The sequence below is a fragment of the Panthera pardus genome, unplaced genomic scaffold (genome assembly GCF_024362965.1).
Source record: "Panthera pardus isolate Hobbes unplaced genomic scaffold, ASM2436296v1 HiC_scaffold_13, whole genome shotgun sequence".
NCBI lineage: Eukaryota > Metazoa > Chordata > Mammalia > Carnivora > Felidae > Panthera > Panthera pardus.
Window position 1 is genome coordinate 120,428,612 of NW_026526688.1, and position 8,515 is coordinate 120,437,126.

Consider the following 8,515-nt stretch of genomic DNA (forward strand, 5'->3'; position numbering starts at 1 on the left):
GCTGCCAAGCCACTGTTGACACAACACAGGTGTTTTAAGTTTCTCATTTTTGACTGAGCTTTCCATCCTGCTCCTTGTTGTATTTACCTTTGTTCTATTTTCTGTAAGATCACCTTATCTTCCGCATTTAAATGCTGCAGTCCGGTTCCATATGTCGCACAGGTTTCTTCTGAAAATCTGAGGATTTCCAGACTTAGTCAAATATTTATAAATAATATCTCAAAGACACAAAGCACATTTGTAGAAAGTCACAAAACAACCTTGGTAATGAACCTAACATTCAGGTGACAGGACTGGACAGGACCTTCAGGTGACAGCATCTACATACCACAAAATATCAACCATCATCTGAAGGATTTTAGGTTTTCCAATTCAGTTACGGATCCTATGCATACATCCACACATATTGAATAACAGATATTAGAAAATCTAAGACTTTATTACCATTAAGTAGGCTTAATAATTCGGGGTGCCTGGGTGGCTCGGTCGGTTAAACGTCCGACTTCGCTCAGGTCATGATCTCACGGTCCGTGAGTTCGAGCCCCGCGTCGGGCTCTGTGCTGACCGCTCAGAGCCTGGAGCCTGTTTCAGATTCTGTGTCTCCCTCTCTCTCTGCCCCTCCCCTGTTCATGCTCTGTCTCTGTCTCAAAAATAAATAAATGTTAAAAAAAATTTTTTTTAAAAATAAGTAGGCTTAATAAGTGGATTTAATTTTCAAGATCACCATATAAAATTATACTCTTTCCCATTTTTTATGGGAATTTGGGATATTTATTTCTGGGGAGATATTTCTTTTAATATGTCACTGTTCCTTAATGCAAATGGATTCCTCCAGGTCATAGCCTTTTCTGCACCCACTCAAGGAGTGGAACTCTATTTCCGTCCACAGAATTTCTCCAACATAAGCTATAGAGTCTGAAGCAGATCACAGCATAGAAATTGAATGATGCCTCTTCTTCGTCTCTAAATACCTAATTGACGGAGTTGTGAATTGGGAGCAGTTGGGACTGTCCCCAGATCTTGTCACTATCTATATTAACATGAGCAGGAAGCAAAAGTGAAGTGATCTTTTTCCAGTAATTTAGACAAGTAGAGACATACTTGCTACAATATTTATTTTCTGTGGCATTTAAAATGTTTCCAACACTTAAGCTCTTTAAAACCCATTGTAAACAATGTTAGATTCACTACATTGTCCAAGTACTAGTAGAACAGGTTGAACCTTCTGTGTACTCAAATAGTTGCAATTAAAGTCAACCAGAGAAGAAATTGTGATGGTTTTTCGAGATAACGAAGGAAAGATAATTTTTAACATGAGATGATAAGCAACTGTTGTTTGCCACTTTCTCTTGGTTCCCCACCCCGACCCTTCCCCCGCGGCTGCTGGAACATTTTGGCTAAATGAGCACAGCTATTTGAAATACCTAATGTCTAATATTGCTTTAATTTCTATACCCTGCTCTCTGTACTAAGATTAATGTGAGAATTGCTGATGAGAGAAGGGGGTATGATAGCAATACGAAGACATGAACTTTGGTTAACGTCAGAATCCTGGGAGTTGCCATTAGCTAAAAAAAGAACCAGTGGGAGGAGGATGTGGCTGGTTGCTCAAAGACTTATAGCTCTTCTCTGGTAGCCACATCCTGCCTGTGGCTAGAACAACCCAAGTACCACATCTTACCATTTTCCTCAATGATAAAACACCATCTGTTGTTAAAGAAGGGGGCTCTCTTTGCAATAAACCAATGTCATCGTGAAAGGTTAATAAATATTTAGGGTTATAGGAAACTTGGGGCTTTGCACATTATATATACATACCAAAATGTGGCCAAGATCCTTTAATGATAATAAAAAGTAACATGCCATCACAGGAAAGACTTTGGAAAAATATGTAAGGATTCAAAGAAGTAATCCAGGGTCACTTCCTCTGATACACTGAGAATAGCATTTTTTTCCTGCTAGTATATATATGTGTGTGTGTGTGTGTGTGTGTGTGTGTGTGTGTGTGTGAATATGCATAAACATGAAGGATTTTGATTTTACAAAAATATGATATGTATGCATCTATAAAATGGAAATCATATGATGCATAATTCCTATAGTCTTATTAAATATGAATAATTTTTATTCACTTAGGTTATGAGAATTTTTCTTTTTCTAAGTATTTTTTTAATGTTTATTTATTTATTTTTGAGAGCAAGAAAGAACAAGTGGGGAAGGGGCAGAGAGAGAGGGAGACACAGAATCCAAAGCAGGCTCCAGGCTCTGAGCTGTCAGCACAGAGCCTGACACGGGGTTCAAACCCACAAACCGTGAGATATGACCTGAGCCAAAGTCGGATGCTCAACCTACTGGCCAGCCAGGCACCCAAAATATGTTTCCATGTTAAGTGTTCTTTGAGAACCCTTTGAATGTCTAATATTTCATTATATCAGTGATTCTCAGGCCTTAGTATGCATCAAATTATCTTTAAGGCTTTTTGAATATGGGGCCCACCCACCAAGTTTCTGAGAAAATAGCTGTCAAGTAGAACCCAAAACATGCATTTCTACCAGTTTTCCCAGTGATGCTGATCTTGCTGGTGTGGGAATTACACAGTGGTTGACTAGATTATATAAACATTCTCTTATAATTGAATGTTTGGGTTGTTCATAAATAACACTGGAGCAACATCTTGTATACATGAAAATTTCCGTAAGAAAGGTTTCTATAATGGAAATAATGGACTAAAATTATGAACTTTTGGAGACTCTTAATATGCATGGCCAAACCGATCCAGACAGAAAACTGCCTCAATTTATACTGTGTGTGGATGCTTTTATTCTACTAAATCATTTTTGTTACTTAGTATATTTTGTTTTCTAAGTGTTTGGTCAAAATAACATCTTATTTCAATTTACATTTTTTTTTGACTACCAGTGAAGTGAAATATTTCATCATATTTTCAATATCTATTTGAAAGAACGATGGGGGTGCCTGGGTGGCTCAGTAAGTTAAGTGTCTGACTTCTGTTCAGGTCGTGATCTTACAGATTGTGAATTCGAGCCCTGAGGCCGGCTCTGCTCTGACAGCTCAGATTCTGTCTCCCTCTCTCTCTCTGCCCCTCCCCTGCTCACACTCTCTCTCAAAAAATAAACATTTAAAAATTTAAAAAAAGAAAGAAAGAAAGAACTATGAGCAAAACTCCATGACTGTTGTCTTCAAGATTTTGAGATCTTAGGAATTTTTTTAAGGTTTTAATTTTCAGAGAGAGAGAGAGAGAAAAAAAAAAGAGAGAGAGAGAGTGTGTGTGAGTGTGTGTGTGTGGGGGGGGGAGGGGACAGAGGGAGAGAGAGAGAATCTTAAGCAGGCTCCATGTTTAAGGTGGAATCAACATAGGGCTCAATCCCATGACCCTAGCATCATGACCTGAGCCAAAGTCAAGAGTTGGATGTTCAACTAACTGAGCCAACCAGGCACCACCTCTACATAAGATTTTTCTTATGTATTTCTAGGAACCATTTATAGTTTCAGGGAATTAATCCCTAGTTTGTCATATTTTCCATAGATATATTCTCACTTTATTGATTGTGCTTTATTAACTTGCTGCTTTTGACAGAGTAGTCTTTTTTCTTTTCTTTCAGTTTTTATGTAGCCAAGTCTATTTTTTTCTGTAATTTATTTTACTTAGAAAACACAAGTCCTAAAATTAAATACTTTCCCAATTTTTTTTTCTTATGGTTTTATGTTTAGCATTTGCTTCCCTAACCATTCTGGAATTTCTTACCTTTCCCTGTCTTCCTTCTATCCTTCCTTCCTTCCTTCCTTCCTTCCTTCCTTCCTTTCTTCCTTCCTCCCATCTTTCTTTCTTTCTTTCTTTCTTCTTTCTTTTTCTTTCTTTCATGTTCATGTTTCATAAAATGTAAAATAAAGCCCAAGTACTTAATTAACTACCCAACACCATTTATTAAATAACCATCTCTTTTCCTACTCAAATATGATGCATGATCACATTTAAAAGTTAATCTGCAATCTGGAAAATTAGTTCTTGGTTGGCACCTGTAGGAAATGTGACCTGATATAAGATAATGTTTTTAGTAAGCATAACAGGAAACACATGTATGACATCTAATGAGAAAACCAGAAATTGAGCCACGGTGAAGCAATGGAAGCCCTAATTTCAATAATGTCTTAGTGTCAGCTTAGGTTTCCAATCAGTTGTTTAGAGGGTTTCCTTGTTTTGTTCATTGACTGAAAGGTAATGCCCTCAAAACTACAAAAACAAAAAACAAAAAAACCCAAAAAACCTCATTGCCTTCAGGAAATATTGAGAGTTGAGTGTGTTTCCCAGAGTATGACTTGAATAGGAACTTTTATTTTAAAATCTCAGTGCATTAAAAAAAAAATCTCAGTGCATCATTAAACAAAGAACCTATTTTTATTGTCTGACCTTACTTTTTTAGGTCCTTGTCGTTTGGTCTGCCAAAAACTCGGCTTTTCTCAATCCATTACATTAAACTCTACTCACCCACTCCACCCTCGTTCCAGAATATATTGGAAGTACATTATGAGGTGTGACAGAGGATAAAATAACCTTTTGATATTTGCTTTGGTAAAATAAAGTTTTGTTTACAAATGTAAAAGTCCCTCTCATATGTAGCTGTCAACAATTCTTTAATATTACTGTAGGTCCCTCCATTAAAAGCATCTTGATGCAGTGCTAGCAGAAAAATATCACTACAGAATCTAATCTCTGAAGCAGTGACAATTATTCAGCACTTTTTTCAGTTCGCTTGTACAATAAATGTAATTATCTTTAAAACACTAAGTCTCGGTTGTTACAATGGTAAAACTGAGTAGAAATGCCAGACTTTCAGACTATGAACCAAAGTAATGACCAATTTCCAGGTTCTGATGATTAAATGGCAAAGTAATAAAGTGTTTTTCCAAATTGGTTTTCCTAAGAACTGACATCTTATGGATTTGGAAATGAGGAATAGCGTTATTAGTAGAGACAAAATTACATTTATCATTCAAAGCCCATTATATTTTAAAATTTTTTTTCAACGTTTTTTATTTATTTTTAGGACAGAGAGAGACAGAGCATGAACGGGGGAGGGGCAGAGAGAGAGGGAGACACAGAATCGGAAACAGGCTCCAGGCTCCGAGCCATCAGCCCAGAGTCTGACGCGGGGCTCGAACTCACGGACCGCCAGATCGTGACCTGGCTGAAGTCGGACGCTTAACCGACTGCGCCAGCCAGGCGCCCCTAAAGCCCATTATATTTTTAAAATGCATTTAACAGCTGTATCCGACACAGTTTTCTGGTTTGTTTGTTTGTTTGTTTGTTTTGATTTCTAAAATTTTGGTACTGTAGAGATTTGTGAAGGGTTAAGTCTGGGTCTCGTGGAACTTATATCCAGACAGTTCATACCATTCTTCTCGTCTAGTTCTTTTCTTTTCCAACCTTCACACTGATAATAGCAACATCAAACCCAGTATATTTTTGTTTTCTCCCCGCTTCGCCACCGTTACTGACGTGAATCAAAGATGACAAATTTACTAATCATGTGCTGCCACTTCTGAACTCTGGCCACTATTCCCTTGCAACATTTTTTCCTTTATATTCCTTATATTCCTTTTCCTAACCTTTTCTAATGGCCAGGAGGTAACTGAGCAGTTCAGAGATCTTCCCTGATAAGGACTGTGGGCAAGTCACTGACCTTCTGCATCATTGCTTTCAACTCTAAGTGGACAGAGGAATTCCCAACATCCACAGGAGTGGAAGGCCAAGTAAGAATTTGTTGGGGATCCCAAGAGTTTATTCAATCTGCCACAGATTATCTGCTGATAATGACGGAAATGATGAGGATTGTAGGAAACCTGATTGTTAGTGTGACAGCAAGAAGCTCTAAGTTCAGTTCTCCTAGCCTAAATGAATCCCACAAATGGAGTGCACCCTTGAAGAAACCCACATCGTTGTGGGAAAACAAACCCTAACAGGAAACGTTTGTCTGTAAATGGCACAGCTTTATCCACCTCTTCCTAGGAATATATCTAAGTAATGACAGCCACTGTATCTCCTTAGGTATATTTTTATCAGACCCACCTTCCAGGCTGTTTCTCCAAATACAATATACCCAACTAATGCTACATTTTAATAATAAGATACGAAAACTAAGCATACACAATTTAGAATTACAAAATACATTTGATTTCTCCCTGTAAGTTTTGAAATAAATATTTGCTCAATTGCTAAAATACACAGAGCCATTTTGTTGTTGTTGTTGTTGTTATAAGAAATGAGATTGCAACAGAAAGAACATGAGCATAAGGCAGTTGCTCTTAACACAGAGTCCTAGCATTCCTGGCACAGGCGTTCCTGTAGGGCTGGGACACTGGAGGAATCCACTATTTTGGAAATTTGTGAGAGTATTTTGGCTTCTCTCCTTTATTTGGCTCTCTACACTGTGGTCATCACTAGTATTTTTCCAAGAGCTACATTGAAGTTTCTTATATAGCTAAGAGGGTTACATATAGCTGTATATAATATTTAGTATTTTCTCAGGCAATTTTTAATAAAAATATAACTGATATTCTCTAATTTCCTTTTTTTTTTCCTTCTCACCCACCTACCAACTGTCACTATCTAGATCACAGTTAGCCAATATTTGGCAGTGGAATTCTACTCCCTCCATCTGGTCATTGCTAATGGACCACAGAATATCTCCGCATCAGCCCCAGGACCCTGAACCGCTTTTTTCCAATCTATTTCAGTAGATGCAAAAGGTGAAATCTAGTTAACTCCCTGAGCCACTCTGAAGTCATGGAGTACGGAAAAGATGTTCCAAGCTAAACCTATCAAACTAGAATCTTCAAGAGTGAGTGTCCTAGAATTTATATTTTAAAAACATTTCACCAGGATGATTATCATATGACCAGCACTGCTCTGCTCACATTGGAAGAAAAGAAAAAGATTAATCAAATTATTTAAGAAAATGAACCTCAGTTTGCTAATCTATAAAAATAGCATTATAATACTTTCCTCAGTGGGTTCTTCAAGAAACAAAATAAAATCATGTGCTTGGATGCGCTAATGTCAGAAATGAAAATGGTGACATCATCATGGACTTAATGGGCATTTCAGGGATAATAAAAGACTACTATGAATACCCCTATGCACACACATTTGATAACTTAGGAGAAATGGACCAATCTTTGAAAGACACAATTTGCCAAAACTCCTACAAGAAGAAATAGATAATTTAAATGCCCTTTATTAGAGAAATTGAATCAGACATTAATAACGTCTTGGGGTGCTGGGGTGGCTCAGTTGGGTAAGCGTATGCCTTAACTCAGGTCATGATCTCAAGGTTTGTGGGTTCGAGTCCCACATCAGGCTCTGTGCTGACAGCTCAGAGCCTGGATGTTGCTTCAGATTCTGTGTCTCCCTCTCTCTCTGCCCCTCCCCTACTCATGGTCTCTCTTTCTCTCTCTCTCTTAAAAATAATAAATAAAACATTAAAAAATTAAAAAAAATAAATTAATAACCTTCTAAGACAGAAAGGACCAGGCCCAGATGGGTTCACTGGTGAATTCTATCACATATTTAAAGAAAAGGGGCCGGGGCGTCTGGGGGGCTCAGTCGGTTAAGCACCCGACTTTGGCTCAGGTCATGATCTCACCGTCCCTGAGTTTGAGCCCCACATCAGGCTCTGTGCTGACAGCTCAGAGCCTGGAGCCTGTTTCAGATTCTGTGTCTCCCTCTCTCTATGCCCCTCTCCCATTCATGCTGTCACTCTCTGTCTCAAAAATAAATAAACGTTAAAAAAAAATTAAAGAAAAGGGGTGCCTGGGCGGCTCAGTCAGTTGAACGTCCGATTTCAGCTCAGGTCATGATCTCACAGTTCATGAATTCGAGCCCTACGTGGGGCTCTGTGCTGACAGCTCAGACCCTGGAGCCTGCTTCAGATTTTGTGTCTCCCTCTCTCTCTGCTCCTCCCCTGCTCACATTCTGTATCTCTCAAAAATAAATAAAGAGTAAATTTTTTTTTAATATTTAAAGAGAAAATACCAATTTTCTACAATTTGTTTCAGAGTTTAAAAGTAGAGAAAATACTTTCTAACTCATTCCATGAAGCCAGGATTACCTTAATTCCCAAACTGGACAAAGATGTTACCAGCAAAAATAAATTAAATTAAATTAAATTAAATTAAATTAAATTAAATTAACAAAAATCCCAGACCTATATCTTTTATAAACACAGAAGCAATTCTCAACACAATATCAACAAATTGAATTTAAAAATATATATATTTTTTAAAAAATCTATATACCACAAGCGAGTAGGATTTATCCCAGGTGAGCAAGGCTGGTTCAACATTCAAAAGTCAGTTAATGTAATTCATCTTTCAATAGGCCAACAAAGAAAAATTATGTGATCTTACCAACCAATGAAGAAAGCCTTTGACAAAAGGTATGCATTCCTGATAAAAACTCAGCAAACTATGAATAAAGAAGTTAATAAAACTTCAT